Source organism: Amyelois transitella, chromosome 8 (assembly GCF_032362555.1).
Source record: "Amyelois transitella isolate CPQ chromosome 8, ilAmyTran1.1, whole genome shotgun sequence".
In the NCBI taxonomy this organism is placed as follows: domain Eukaryota; kingdom Metazoa; phylum Arthropoda; class Insecta; order Lepidoptera; family Pyralidae; genus Amyelois; species Amyelois transitella.
Genome location: NC_083511.1, coordinates 10,956,403 through 10,970,283, shown reverse-complemented (window position 1 = coordinate 10,970,283; position 13,881 = coordinate 10,956,403). Strand labels below are relative to the sequence as shown.

Sequence of the window (13,881 nt, the reverse complement as noted above, 5' to 3'; positions counted from 1 at the left end):
TATTAGAAATTCGTCAATGTTATGCCCAAGAGCTTCAATTGTTGCTTGTATTATATAAACAGAATTCCTCATACTTATCTGACACCGATCTAATACAGCAACCAATTTTGGAGTTAGGAAACTTTTCCTTTCAGAAATATTAGACTCGGGTCGTGTGCTCTCAACGGATACAGGAATTATTTCTTGTGTACTTTTTTTTTCAGAATCAGATGATGAATCTTCTTGAGGAACATGAGATGAAGTTGAAGGCAACACAGTTGAAAAGTGTTTAGCACGCCGTTTTTGCTCTTCAATGCTCCTAACTCGCGCCTTTTCTTCTTTTTCGGCCAGTTTTTTGTCTACTCCAGCTAAGTGACCAGGCCGACCTGGCTCTCTCTGTCGCTGTAAGAAGATCCTATCTTCGTCAATCTTTATTAATTGAAGCGCATCGGCATGTGCAATATCAAATAAGTTGTCTAAGTTCGTAACAAAATCTTGTCGACGCTGCTGAAACACATTTTGCGTCTTTTTAGATTTTTTTTGTAAATCCCTCCAAACTTGGTATAAATTAACTAATTTCTTAACGCAGTTAGGAAAAGATTTATTTGGAATACGTGCCTCTTCCCAATAAATAATGCACTCACGAATAGCTAGATTTGCACTTTCATTTACACTTAAATTCACTTCACGAATATTGTAAAATAGAACTGCGAGTATTTGTCCATTTGAGGGAAGTTTTGAACCAGTAATTTGATGTTTTACGTTCCCTATTAAGAAAATATCCTTTTTTGAACTGCGTAACTCCACCGACATCTTGGTTGAAAGAAAACAATGCGTTCACTCATAAAACAAACAAGTAATCACATGAATGTCGGTACGCTCGCTGCCGCGCGCCTAGTAAACAAGTACCCACATTTCCCGATGTAAGTCGGCACGGGTTGCCGTGGTTCTAAGTAGATGAAATTTTATATACGGTAGTTTTGACATCATTCGAACAAAATTAGAGGGTATGCGTTATAAAAAAACAACTTTGATTTTTTTGGGATACCCTAAAATATATAGCTAAGTTTTCAACTACCAAAGGCCCTTTCCTTTACCCGAAAAATATATAGGTAAGTTTGCAAACCTCGTAGATCGGTTCCATACGTATAGTCACGTCTATATCCCTTGCGGGGTAGACAGAGCCAACAGTCTTGAAAAGACTGAAAGGCCACGTTCAGCTGTTTGGCTTATATAAACTAAACATAACCTGTTTTCTGCACTCTGGGTGTTTTGTGGGTGAACTCTATACCCAATTACTGCAGGTCAAATGGTTGACCATTAAGTGGAGTGAAATTACCTCTCAGGTTCTATTAAATTAACGCGAAAGTAGGTATAAAATGTTGTAATGTAGTGCCATATGGTTCCCTACACCAATAGAAAAAGGAAGAATAGGAATCCATCTATTTCCCATGGATGCCGTAAAAGGCGACTAAGACTACTTTTTAAGCCACTTTTTGAATCTCAATTCTACCTTTAAACCAAATAGCTGAACGTGGCCGTTCAGTCTTTTCAAGAATGTTTTGGCTCTGTCTACCCCGTAAGGGATATAGACATGACCATATGTATGTATGTAACTAAGTTATACTAAAAACTTTGTCTACATACTCATTATTTTACAATATGCCCACACCCAGCCTTAGGCTTAGCTTAGGCTTAGGTGACCTATCACGATGCTATGCTGGTAAACCTGAAAAAAGGGGGCTAAAATGTCGAGCGGGCTTGTTTGACATTTCTGTTTAAGGCAGATATAAATAAATTAATGCATAAGATACAAACAGAACATTAGTTCCGTATAGGATGATTCTGTGGTTACATACATACATACATATAACCACGACCTCCCTGACGGGGTAGACAGACGAAAAGACAAAAGACTGTGTATATTGACAATTTTGTGGTTAATTTCTTTTAATATGTTTCAATGAAACAAGGTTTTTACGACGACTGATTTATTTTATAACCGCTGTCTACCTCCATACGGCAGTACTGTCTGTGACACCGGAGGTCCCGGGTTCGAATCCCGGCCAGGGCATGATGAGAAATGAAACTTTTTCCGATTGGCCTGGGTCTTGGATGTTAATCTAGATAAGTATTTATTATAAAACAAAGTATCGTTGAGTTAGTATCTCGTAACACAAGTCTCGAACTTACTTCGAGGCGATAAGGCCGCCTTTTGTACATTACCTTATTTAGGTAAGGATAAATTTATTGCTATAACAGTTATTCAGAACCCGAAAAAAATCGGGCTAACATTTTTTGACACACGACACAGATCAAGATTTCTGTGCGATCTTTTTTATAGTCTGTTAAATTTATTAAACCTCCTAAGTGTGACTAGCATTTTCATGAAAACCGCATCAAAATCGGATCAGCGAAACGCGAGATAATTACGGACAAACGTAACATGCGCATATATACATACAGATCAAACTTAGAACCATATTCTTTTGACAACGGTTATAAATGAATTAAAATGAAAAACATGTTTTCAATTTCCAATCCAAATGACACCAATAAAGTCTCTCAAATGGAAACAGAGAGCAGCCCTTTGTTTTTCATTTCAATTTTAACGGACAATAGGCTTCGTAACTGTATTTATTGAGCCGATAGTGAAATATGGCGGGAAATTCTCGTCATAATCACAAGGGCCTTCCGAAATTGCAAGTTCTGGGTGCAGTGACGACGTCAAAGTGAATTGAACTATAATCACTACATTTTAAAGTCAAATGTAGCTTGACTATAAACTATAGTCATGTAGCATTATAGTTGTGGAGTGCAGGCTTGTCCGGACGCTGTGGCGATACTGTTAACAGGTCCGGATTCCCAGGATTTTCGGTTAGAAGTTATGGATGTGGATATTTAGGGATGTTCCCGTTAAATATACATACATACATATGATCACGTCTATATCCCTAGCGGGGTAGACAGAGCCACCAGTCTTAATAAGACTGATTGGCCACGCTCAGCTTAGTGATAGAATTGAAATTCAAATAGTGACAGGTTGCTAGCCCATCGCCTAAAAAAGGAATCTCAAGTTTATAAGCCTATCCCTTAGTCACCTTTTACGACATCCATGGGAAAGAGATGGAGTGGTCCTTTTCTTTTTTGTAATGGTGCCGGGAACCACACGGCACAGTTCCCGTTAAAACATTTGAAATTCCTAAAATTAAACCTTTAGGCTATATAACATCACGATTTCGCCTTCGCCTTCCTTGATTAATGGTCTATTCAACGCAAAAATAAATTTTCAATTCGAACCAGTAATTCCTGAGATTAGCGCGTTCAAACAAACTAAACTCTTCAGCTCTATAAAATTAGTATAGATGATAACTTACACACGCTTACCACGCCTTGACAATATGTAGACAGAATTATTGATTGCTCATCTAATCTTAGGGCCCCATCCTCGGTTTATATTTGTTTATGGTAATACATGAGTCATACACGAAGCGCCGCGTGGGCTAAGGTCGTCGAGTGACGTCGTTCAGAAACCGGTTGTCTATAGGAACTCGCTACAATTGTTTGTCTATGCCTCAGTATTCTTCTATTTTAAATTCGGAGACGAATTGTATCTAAATTTTCTGTTGTATAATGCTACGAGATTATTCCTAGCTTTTAGTCTTTCAATTAGCCTTAAATTAGCCTAAAACCTTAGAAAACTCAGTAACTATCGAGCCATTTATCAACTCAATCTAAGCTACCTACGTAAATTAAGAAAAAAAAATAACAGACCGTCAAAACATCTTCGAATTACAAAATTCGAAATTTGTAAATTTGTTGTCCTTTTCTGAATCCATATTCTGAATATTGCAGTAATGCTAACAAGAGCTGAAATTAACACTAACCTAATAGTGTGTTTGTGTGGGTGTAGTACAAATTCAGGCCACGGTCAGCTATTTGGCTTAATGATAGAATTGAGATTCAAATAGTGACAGGTTGCTAGCCCATCGCCTAAAAATAATCCAAGTTTGTAAGCCTAACCCATAGACGCCTTTTACGACATCCATGGGAAAGAGATGGAGTGGTCCTATTCTTTTTTGTATTGGTGCCGGGAACCACACCGCACAAATACGACGAAACTATTAAGAACTTTTACTGGTCACAAAGCCCTAAAAAGACGTAAGACATCACCTACAAAGTCACGTGAAAAAATAGTACTATTGTTTATGAGCCAAAATAGTTCAACGACTTACATTTCCTTTGATGCTAATGTTTATCTGATGGCGTAGTAACTAGTGACGTCATAGCTGATGGTCATACATTAAGCTCTTGTCTTAATGTTTTATTTTTACACGGAGCGTTGTCTCCGGCAAAATACTTCCTTCTCGTCCTGATGATAATCTAGATAATGGCGTGAGAACTAAAGCACTAACAACAGGTAAATCTGAAGTACCTAAAGCGAAACCAAAAACGCCGGTCGTCGAACTGATAAGGTGCCCGAATACGAAAGGGGGCACAGGTTCAAATCCTATCCTAGACATGAACGCATGATTCTTTCCTGAGATATGTATTTAAGACATAACATAACATAAAATCACGCCTCTTTCCCGGAGGGGTAGGCAGAGACCACCTCTTTCCACTTGCCACGATCACTGCATACTTCCTTCGCTTCATCCACATTCATAACTCTCTTCATGCAAGCTCGGCGGTTTCGGGTACTCTTGACCTATTCTTGGTAATAAAGACAGAGTTACATATTCTGGAATGGACCATCGCTTGCGAAAATACAAAAACCTAGTGTTTACTTTTTAGTTAACATATATTACACATCGTTGATACGAAAATATACGCCAATAAGTACATAGATAAATACATATAATCACGTCTTTATCTCTTGCGGGGTAGACAGAGCCAACTGTCATCAAAAGACTGAAAGGCCACGAGCAGCTTTTTGGGAGCCAACAGTCTCGAAAAGACCAATAGGCCACGTTCAAATAAGCAGCTGGTTAATGATAGAATTGAGATTCAAATATTGTTGCTTGTCCATCTCCTAAAAGAAGAATCCCAAGTTTATAAGCCTATCACTTAGTCCTCTTTTACGACACCCATAGGACAGAGATGGAGTGGTCCTATTCTTTTTTCTATTGGTTTCGGAAACCACACGCTTAAAAAATGTCTAGAAAAATAACGTTTATTCTTCAGACGGTCTGGTAAAAATCGATATTGAAAATTATAGTCTATCGCAATTACAAAGAAAGGTTTTTCTTTGTAAAATTGTTCAAAGGTCTAATCTACAAATTCCAGGCTATAATTAGGACTGAAGGTATTATTATCCTGCCTTTTAATTAGGTGTTCAACCCCATTACAAACCAGGGCGGAGTAATTAGAAATGTTATTTTGTTAAGTCCGTTCGGAATTAAGATATTTAACGTCCTACTTTCAAAGGGTTTCGGGATATTTCTTTTTTTTGTTAAGATTTTAGGTTAATTTCGCAATTTTCACGCAGGCGGTATGTCCGCATTTTTTATTAAACAAAAAATATACACGTTATTTTTCTCTTTTTCCTGTTAATTCATGACTAATTCGATAGTTCTACAACCAGTAGTTTCAGTCTCTTTGTAATTGCATCAGTCAGCCACACAGTACCTAATGCAAGAATGTTATGTTTATACATACATACATACATAAAATCACGTCTATATCCCTTGCGGGGAAGACAGAGCCAATTGTCTTAAAAATACTGATATGCCACGTTCTGCTAGTTGGCTTAATGATGGAATTGAGATTGAAGTAGTGACAGTAACTAGCCCATCGCCTAAAAGAAGAATCCAAAGTTTATAAGCCTATCCCTTAGTCGCATTTTACGACATCCATGGGAATGAAATGGAGTGGTCCTTGTTTCTATAGGTGCCGGGAACTACACAGTTATGTTAATTGATGATAAAATTTACTGGTAAGTGCTACGTTAGCAAAAAGGCAAACGGTCCTTGTGATGGAAAGTGGTTACCGCAGCTTGTATTCGCGTGAAACACTTTGTGTAACGAGTTCGTAATGATTACCACCTCAAAAGGCTTTCTGCACTGCTTCATCCACGATGCTATGCTGGTAAACCTGAAAAAGGTGGGCTAAAATGTCGAGCGGGCTTGTTTGACATTTCTGTTTAAGGCAGATATAAATTAATTAATACACACGGGAAAAACAGAACATTAATTCCGTATAGGATGATTCTGTGGTTACATGGCCCCCTGAAAAAGGGGGCTAAAATGTCGAGCGGGCTTGGTTGACATTTCTGTTTAAGGCAGATATAAATAAATTAATACACACGGGAAAAACAGAACATTAGTTCCGTATAGGATGATTCTGTGGTTACATACATACATACATAAGTATAACCACATCCTCCCTGACGGGGTAGACAGACGAAAAGACTGTGTATTAGTATATTGCAATTCAGTGGTTAATTTTTTTTAATATGTCTCAATGAAACAAGGTTTTTACGACGACTGATTTATTTTATAACCGCTGTCTACCTCCATACGGCAGTACTGTCTGTGACACCGGAGGTCCCGGGTTCGAATCCCGGCCAGGGCATGATGAGAAATGAAACTTTTTCCGATTGGCCTGGGTCTTGGATGTTAATCTAGATAAGTATTTATTATAAAACAAAGTATCGTTGAGTTAGTATCTCGTAACACAAGTCTCGAGGCTTACATTTTTTGACACACGACACAGATCAAGATTTCTGTGCACATTTTTTGTAGTCTGTTAAATTTATCAAACCTCCTAAGTGTGATTAGCCATTTCATGAAAACCGCATCAAAATCGGATCAGTGAAACGAGAGACAATCACAGACAAACATAAATATATATACATAAAGATCAAACTGAGAACTATAAACACACGATCGACAGTTATAAATGAATTAAAATGAAAAACATGTTTTCAATTTCCAATCCAAATGACACCAATAAAGTCTCTCAAATGGAAACAGAGAGCAGCCCTTTGTTTTTCATTTCAATTTTAACGGACAATAGGCTTCGTAACTGTATTTACTGAGCCGATAGTGAAATATGGCGGGAAATTCTCGTCATAATCACAAGGGCCTTCCGAAATTGCAAGTTCTGGGTGCAGTGACGACGTCAAAGTGAATTGAACTATAATCACTACATTTTAAAGTCAAATGTAGCTTGACTATAAACTATAGTCATGTAGCATTATAGTTGTGGAGTGCAGGCTTGTCCGGACGCTGTGGCGATACTGTTAACAGGTCCGGATTCCCAGGATTTTCGGTTAGAAGTTATGGATGTGGATATTTAGGGATGTTCCCGTTAAATATACATACATACATATGATCACGTCTATATCCCTAGCGGGGTAGACAGAGCCACCAGTCTTAAAAAGACTGATTGGCCACGCTCAGCTTAGTGATAGAATTGAAATTCAAATAGAGACAGGTTGCTAGCCCATCGCCTAAAAAAGGAATCTCAAGTTTATAAGCCTATCCCTTAGTCACCTTTTACGACATCCATGGGAAAGAGATGGAGTGGTCCTTTTCTTTTTTGTAATGGTGCCGGGAACCACACGACACAGTTCCCTTTAAAACATTTGAAATTCCTGAAATTAATCCTGAATTTGACCTTTACGCTATATAACATCACGATTTCGCCTTCGCCTTCCTCGATTAATGGTCTATTCAACGCAAAAATAATTTTTCAATTCAAACCAGTAGTTCCTGAGATTAGCGCGTTCAAACAAACAGACAAACTCTTCAGCTTTATAAAATTAGTATAGATTAACTTACACACGCTTACCACGCCTTGACAATATGTAGACAGAATTATTGATTGCTCATCTAATCTTAGGGCCCCATCCTCGGTTTATATTTGTTTATGGTAATACATGAGTCATACACGAAGCGCCGCGTGGGCTACGGTCGTCGAGTGACGTCGTTCAGAAACCGGTTGTCTATAGGAACTCGCTACAATTGTTTGTCTATGCCTCAGTATTCTTCTATTTTAAATTCGGAGACGAATTGTATCTAAATTTTCTGTTGTATAATGCTACGAGATTATTCCTAGCTTTTAGTCTTTCAATTAGCCTTAAATTAGCCTAAAACCTTAGAAAACTCAGTAACTATCGAGCCATTTATCAACTCAATCTAAGCTACCTACGTAAATTAAGAAAAAAAAATAACAGACCGTCAAAACATCTTCGAATTACAAAATTCGAAATTTGTAAATTTGTTGTCCTTTTCTGAATCCAAATACTGAATATTGCAGTAATGCTAACATGAGCTGAAATTAACACTAACCTAATAGTGTGTTTGTGTGGGTGTAGTACAAATTTGATTAAGTGCATCGCATATGTAGTTAATTTTCTTGACCTTTGACACCAAAATGTCGTCAATGGCAAAGAAGCTCGTAATTTCTTTACAAATAAATTGCATAATAGACATACATACATATGGTCACGTCTATATCCCTTGCAGGGCAGACAGAGCCAACAGTCTTGAAAAGACTGAATGGCCACGGTCAGCTATTTGGCTTAATGATAGAATTGAGATTCAAATACTGACAGGTTGCTAGCCCATCGCCTAAAAAGAATCCAAGTTTGTAAGCCTATCCCTTAGTCGCCTTTTACGACATCCATGGGAAAGAGATGGAGTGGTCCTATTCTTTTTTGTATTGGTACCGGGAACCACACCGCACAAATACGACGAAACTATTAAGAACTTTTACTGGTCACTAAGCCCTAAAAAAACGTAAGACATCACCTACGTAGTCACGTGAAAAAATAGTTCAATTGTTTATGTGCCAAAATAGTTAAACGACTTACATTTCCTTTGATGCTAATGTTTATCTGATGGCGTAGTAACTAGTGACGTCATAGCTGACGGTCATACATTAAGCGCTTGTCTTAATGTTTTATTTTTACACGGAGCGTTGTCTCCCGCAAAATACTTGCTTCTCGTCCTGATGATAATCTAGATAATGGCGTAAGAACTAAAGCACTAACAACAGGTAAATCTGAAGTACCTAAAAAGAAACCAAAAACGCCGGTCGTCGAACTGATAAGGTGCCCGAATACGAAAGGGGGCACAGGTTCAAATCCTATCCCAGATATGAAAGCATGATTCTTTCCTGAGATATGTATTTAAAACATAACATAACATAAAATCACGCCGCTTTCCCGGAGGGGTAGGCAGAGACTACATCTTTCCACTTGGCACGATCTCTGCATACTTCCTTCGCTTCATCCACATTCATAACTCTCTTCATGCAAGCTCGGCGGTTTCGGGTACTCTTGACCTAATCTTGGTATTAAAGACAGAGTTACATATTCTAGAATGGACCATCGCTTGCGAAAATACATAAACCTAGTGTTTACTTTTTAATATTCCAAAATATATTACACATCGTTGATACGAAAATATACGCCAATAAGTACATAGATAAATACATATAATCACGTCTATATCTCTTGCTGGGTAGACAGAGCCAACTGTCATCAAAAGACTGAAAGGCCACGAGCAGCTTTTTGGAAACCAACAGTCTCGAAAAGACCAATAGGCCACGTTCAACTACGCAGCTGATTAATTTTAGAATTAAAATTCAAATATTGTTGCTAGTCCATCGCCCAAAAGAAGAATCCCAAGTTTATAAGCCTATCACTTAGTCTTCTTTTACGACACCCATAGGACAGAGATGGAGTGGTCCTATCATTTTTTCTATTGGTTTCGAGAACCACACGCTTAAAAAATGTCTAGAAAAATAACGTTTATTCTTCAGACGCCCTAGTAAAAACCGATATTGAAAATTATAGTCTATCGCAATTACAAAGAAAGGTTTTTCTTTGTAAAATTGTACAAAGGTCTAATCTACAAATTCCAGGCTATAATTAGGACTGAAGGTATTATTATCCTGCCTTTTAATTAGGTGTTCAACCCCATTACAAACCAGGGCGGAGTAATTAGAAATGTTATTTTGTTAAGTCCGTTTGGAATTAAGATATTTAACGTCCTTATTTCAAAGGGTTTCGGGATATTTCTTTGTTTTGTTAAGATTTTAGGTTAATTTCGCAATTTTCACGCAGGCGGTATGTCCGAATTTTTGATTAAACAAAAAATATACACATTATTTTTCTCTTTTTCCTGTTAATTCATGACTAATTCGATAGTCTTACAACCAGTAGTTTCAGTCTCTCTGTAAATGCATCAGTCAGCCACACAGTACCTAATGCAAGAATGTTATGTTAATACATACATACATACATAAAATCACGTCTATATCCATTGCGGGGAAGACAGAGCCAATTGTCTTAAAAATACTGATATGCCACGTTCTGCTGTTTGGCTTAATGATGGAATTGAGGTTCAAGTAGTGACAGTAACTAGCCCATCGCCTAAAAGAAGAATCCCATATTTATAAGCCTATCCCTTAGTCGCATTTTACGACATCCATGGAAATGGAGTGGTCCTTGTTTCTATATGTGCCGGGAACTACACAGTTATGTTAATTGATGATAAAATTTATTGGTAAGTGCTACGTTAGCAAAAAGTCAAACCGTCCTTATGATGGAAAGTGGTTACCGCAGCTTGTATTCGCGTACAACACTTTGTGTAACGAGTTCGTAATGATTACCACCTCAAAAGGCTTTCACTGCCTTTGGCATGGCAGATCTTACTTCATCTAGCTCTCTCTCGCTCGATTCTATCTATACTAATATTATAAAGCTGAAGAGTTTGTTTGTTTGTTTGTTTTAACGCGCTAATCTCAGGAACTACTGGTTCGAAATGAAAAATTCCTTTTGCATTGAATAGACTATTTATCGAGGAAGGCTTTAGGCTATGTAACGTCACGCTGCAACTATAAGGAGCAAAGAAATAATGGAAAATGTGAAAAAAACGGGGCAAATTATTCATCCTTGAGGTGTTCAATGATGCCCAAAATAACTATTCCACGCGGACGAAGTCGCGGGCACAGCTAGTAGCCTAGAGGAAAGAAAGACGAAACGTTTACCTTATCAGCACTCTTTGAATAGTCCCGATATTTTACAGTCTGTCACTCAAAGACGCGATTATTTTTACATCGCTAGCAAAATCGATTCTTCAGTCGTTTTTAAATCGATTTCAGAGTGTCAGCTTTATTCCCGTCTGGAGGTCAGCGGGTTAATCAGTTTAAGCGGGCCTACCTCGCGTGACGTCACGAGTTCATTTATTTGTAACTTCCACGGTAATCTTATTAATAAAAAAGAGTTAACAAACATACATACAATATGCCGTGTGGTTCCCGGCACCAATACAAAAAAGAATAGGACAACTCCATCATCTCTTTCCAATGGATGTCGTAAAAGGCGACTAAGGGATAGGCTTACATACTTGAGATTTTTTTAGGCGATAGGCTAGCAACTTGCTTGTCACTATTCGAATCTCAATTCTATCTTAAAGCCAAATAGCTGAACGTGGCCTATCAGTCCGCTCAGGACTGTTGGCTCTGTCTACCCCGCAAGGGATATAGACGTGATTAAATGTATGTATGTTTGTATGTACATACAATATCTATTGCGATGGCTTTAGTTCTTCTGGCGGTAGTCTTGGTTTCATCCTCACTTCTTAGGAGACGGGCGCCTCGTGATTCTGAATTGGGTAAGTCAGTAATAATTATTATGTGTTTTTGTTTCACATTTTCCATTATTTCTTCGCTCCTAATAGTTGCAGCGTGATGTTATATAGCCTAAAGCCTTCCTCGATAAATGGCCTATTCAACACAAAAATTCAATTCGAACCAGTATTTCCTGAGATTAGCGCGTTCAAACAAACAAGCAAACTCTTCAGCTTTATAATATTAGTATAGATTGCAGTTGTTATTGTAAGATCCATTAGCGCATGAAGCCATACAACCGTTTCAAGTGGGTACGCGCAGGTGATCATCTGTTGTCGCCAATATTGCTATAATGGCCAGGGTTTATCAGTGGAATAGAATAGAATAGATTTATTTTCAAAATTGGATACAAGGTATCACTTCCATGGGACATTCATGGGAAAGAGATGGAGTGGTCCTATTGTTTCTTTTCTAATAGTGCCGGGAACCACACGGCACTTTAGTTTAACTCTAATCTCGTCCAATTCCAGCCCTAATTGAACCTTCACTCGACCGGGCGACCCCATAAATTTGTTTTACTACTACTATGTAAAAGCCCTTTTCTAGAATTTTAATGCCCTCTTAAATTTTATATCTCTATACAGTGTTGAAAGACGATTCTTAAGAATTTGCGCCTATGTAAACTACATATTTGTATTAATTTCACATACCTTTCGTCTTTATTCGATACGGAGTGGACAGAAACAATTGTCACCAGACTCTAAGACCACGTTACCATGGATGACTTGATGACTTAAATGATGGCATTGATTAATATAGTTTTAGTAACAAAATAGATGTACTATATAAGGCTACGAATGATCCCGTGTGGTTCCTAGCACTTTAGAATAGGACCAGTCCATATCTTTCTCATGGATGTTGAAAAAGGCGACTAAGGGAAGGATAATAAACTTGGGATTCCTCTTACAAGCGATGGGCTAGCAACTATTTGAACAGCTGAACTTAGTCTTTTCTTCAGTAGCTTGTGTTGGCTCAGTCTACCTCGCAAGAGATATGGACGTGACCATATGTAGGTACATAAGACGAATTTGTCGATGTCGCCACACGTAGGTACATAAATCTTTATTAAAATAAAAGTAAGTACGTAAATCATAATACAACGTAAAATAAAGATATTTTTATAAACAAAAATACTGGACGAATTACACAGATTGAGTTAGCCTCGAAGTTCGACACCTTGTGTTACAAGATACTAACTCAACGATACTATATTTTATAATAAATTCTTATATAGATAAACAACCAAGACCCAGATCAATAAGAAAATGTTATTTTCCCTACATGCCCTGGCCGGGATTCGAACCCGGGACCTCCGGTGTCACAGACAAGCGTACTACCGCTGCGCCACAGAGGCCGTCAACCCCATGACTAGGTGTCCCCAGAGACTATTCTCGTACACTCAATCAGGAAAATGTCGCAAAAATGACTATAAAACACGCTTTATTACGACGTGAAATCAAAAGACAGATTACGTTTTAACGACGCCATGTTGTCGTGACGAGAGCACAAAATGGCCGATACAAGCCGTAAAATTGTAACAGACGAATATAAATGTGTTTTGTCTGTTGTCAAATGCAGTCGCGTCCGTATATAACATACATACATAAAAATCACGCCTGTTTCCCGGAGGGGTAGGCAGAGACTAACTCTTCCCACTTGCCACGTTCTCTGCATACTTCCTTCGCTTCATCCACATTCATAACTCTCTTCATGCAAGCTCGGCGGTTTCGGGTACTTTTGACCTGACCCTTTACCTTTTCTAACAAAATGTGTTGACATGTCTAAGATGATTAGACGCCGTGTGGTTCCCGGCACAATAATAAAAAAAAGGAATCGGAGCACTCTATCTCGTTCCCATGGATGTCTTAAAAGGCGACTAAGGGATATGCTCATAAACTTGGGATTCCTCTTTTAGGCGATGGGCTAGCAGCCTGTCACTATTTGAATCTCAATTCTATCATCAAGCCAAACAGTTGAACGTGTATCAGTCTTTTCAAGACTGTTGCTTCTGTCTACCCCGGTAGAGATAAAGACGTGATCATATGTGTACCTATACATATATGTATGTCTAAGAAAAAGGATAGGTGACCGACTTATCGTATTAATTATTATAAGTAAGTCTATGGTATCAACGCGCATACATACTTACATACATAGATATGGTCACGTCTATATCCCTTGCGGGGTAGACATACATACATACATACATAACTACAACATACATAACAATCACGTCTTAGAAGTACTTACGCATCCGAT

General features: G+C 38.1%; 1 protein-coding gene across 2 annotated transcripts in view; it reads right to left on the bottom strand.

Annotated features, from left to right (window-relative positions):
- LOC106134103 (uncharacterized) overlaps nucleotides 1-13,881 on the bottom strand; it is a 169,267-nt gene that overhangs the window by 119,700 nt on the left and 35,686 nt on the right. The gene's annotated exons all lie outside the window — the stretch shown is intronic.